Genomic DNA, 2,747 nt, shown 5'->3' with positions numbered 1-2,747 from the left:
CGGTTCAACTACCTAATCTTCAACTCACGACGAATTTTAGAAATCATTTTTTTTACTTAATGAAATAAAGTAAATTTTGTTTTTAAATTCACACAAAACTTAAATTTAAAAAGCATATTAATTTCATATAAAACCTACAAAATAAAAAAAAATCAGAATGGGGGGAGAAAACTAGTTCTTTAGTGTCTGCTAGCGGAAAAGACCAATCGGATTCCATTCTCGGAGCTACACGAGAACAGAACAACTAACTCTAGAGAGCATTTTCTTTTTAGAACACTTGAATCTCCCCACACTTAGGTAGCTGTGGTGTCGAAATTGTGAATAACTTCATCGTGAATTTCTCTTGGACCATAATCAACTTGCATATCCATGACTTTTTTTTAAGCCATTGGTCGGATTCCTGTGTAATATCCACAATTTCAACTAGTTTCGCCTTTTCTTTAGGCGATAGATTGGATACTAACCGGTTACATAACTTAGAGTTCCCCTTGGTTCTAGCATCGCGAATCCGTTTAATAAGTTTCTTCATTGAACTATTAATAACGGGATCATTTAATTTCGTATCAACAACGGGGTTCTTTGTTATCAGGTCATCATTAGGTGTTACTTCATTTTCCCCACACTTAGGCGTTTTATTATTGTTAAGCACTACCGTTGGAGTTGGTAAAACAACATGGTTCTTACCAATCGTTTCCGCTGGTTCAACGGTTTTGGTTGGTGGAGATTTAGACTTTCGAATCATAAAGGTGATCGATTTCTCATCATTACTAAGTGTCATTCTACCCTTTCTTACATCAAATAACGCCTCGGTGGACGCTAAGAATGGTCGACCTAAAATTAGAGGAATGTTTGAGTCCTCTTCTATGTCAATGACAATGAATTCGACTAGAAAGGTTAAATTACCTAATTGAACGGGTAGGTTGTCAGCAATTCCAACTGGGTGCTTAATGGTTTGATCAAGGAGTCGAACACTCATATCCGTTGGACTTAACTCACCTACACCTAATCTCTTATATAATGAAAGAGGCATAATACTTACACTCGCACCTAAATCTGCTAGTGCATCATACATGACACAATCACTAAGTAGACAAGAAACAATAAATTCACCTGGATCACCTATCCTAGGTAGAGGTTTTGGTGGAACTGTCTTCACTGGGTTTACTTCTACGGTTTTTATTTCTTGCACTTTCTTATTCTTCTTCTTCTTCTTTCCAGAGGTATCACAAACTTTATTACCTATTACTTGCTCATACTCAACTCCTTTTCTTGGAAACGGGATGGGTGGTCTGTATGGTGCCACCACTGGCTTTACATACTCGGGTGGTGGTGGTGGTGTAACTTCTTCATTGTTACTTACATCTAAAACCTCCCCATCTTCTGATGCTGGTTTTTCAGAATTTGTTGAAACCATATTAACATTTTCATTCCGAGGATTTACTTCAGTATTACTCGGTAGCTTTCCTTGTTTCCTTTCACTCATCAATCTAACAAGAGTACCTACTTGTTTTTCTAGATTCAAAATAGAAGCTTGTTGAGTTCTAAATGACTGATCAAACCTCTCATTCGTTTGAGTTTGAGTTTCAATAAATTGTGTTTGAGATTCAACTAGCTTAAATACCACTTCTTCCAGATTTGAATTTTTCTCTTCGGTTTGTTGTGGTGGTTTATACAAGCCAGGTCTTTGTTGATTGAAAGTGTTATTTTGAGTTGGTTGGTTATTCGGACCTTGTTGGTTATACGAGTTATTGTCGGGTCCTTTTGGATTGTAAAGAATGTTTTGATTTCGATTGAAGTTTGGCCTTGGCGGTTGATAATTCTGATAACTATTTTCCAGCCTTTGGTTCATGTAGACAACATTCTCACGTTGTTCCATCGTTTGTTCAATGTGACAGTCTTTCATTAAGTGTGGTCCACCGCATTGCTCACAACTGATTCGTATTGCGTGAATATCTTTATTCATCTTTTCCATTCATCTCTCGAAAGCATCTATTTTTGCGGAAACGGAATCAATGTTATGGCTAGAATCGGCTCTAGCCGCTTTAGATGAACGATATATATCTTTCTCTTGGTGCCACTCATGAGAGTGGGAGGCTGTGTTATCAATAATTTTGTAAGCTTCAGTTGCGGTTTTCTTCATAATGGAACCAGCAGCTGTTATGTCAATGTCTTTTCGTGTAGCAACGTTGACACCTTGGTAGAATATTTGTACTATTTGATAAGTGTCTAAACCGTGTTGAGGACATCCTCTCAACATCCTTCCGAATCTTGTCCACGCCTCATATAATGTTTCATTTCACTTTTGTGTGAACGTAACAATTTCTCCTTGAAGTCTCACGGCTTTAGATGCCGGAAAGAATCTTTTAAGAAATTTATCAACTAAAACATCCCATGTGTCAATCGCCCCTTCAGGTAACGATTCTAACCAATCTTTGGCTTCTCCCTTTAAAGTCCAGGGAAACAACATGAGATAGATCTGTTCATCCTCAACTTCTCGGATTTTGAATAGTGTACAGATCCTATTAAACGTACGAAGATGTTCGTTTGGATCTTCCTTCGGCGCACCACTATATTGGCACTGATTAGTTACCATGTGTAGGATTTGTCCTTTGATTTCATAATCTGGCGCATTAATGTCTGGCATAATAATGGCGTGACCTTGGCCCGTGCGTGTGGCTCTCATTCGGTCTTCCATACTTAGAGGTTCCAGATTTTCCATAATTGAATTTGTTGAATGCGAATCACTA

General features: G+C 37.9%; 1 non-coding gene across 1 annotated transcript; it reads left to right on the top strand.

Annotated features, from left to right (window-relative positions):
- Window positions 1-2,228: 2,228 nt before the first annotated feature.
- Window positions 2,229-2,335, top strand: LOC139869471 (small nucleolar RNA R71). The gene has a single exon (XR_011766079.1). It is a non-coding gene; the product is annotated as a small nucleolar RNA R71 (small nucleolar RNA).
- The last annotated feature ends 412 nt before the right edge of the window (window positions 2,336-2,747 follow it).

Source organism: Rutidosis leptorrhynchoides, chromosome 9 (assembly GCF_046630445.1).
Source record: "Rutidosis leptorrhynchoides isolate AG116_Rl617_1_P2 chromosome 9, CSIRO_AGI_Rlap_v1, whole genome shotgun sequence".
Taxonomy (NCBI): domain Eukaryota; kingdom Viridiplantae; phylum Streptophyta; class Magnoliopsida; order Asterales; family Asteraceae; genus Rutidosis; species Rutidosis leptorrhynchoides.
This window is presented reverse-complemented; position numbering and strand designations above follow the sequence as displayed.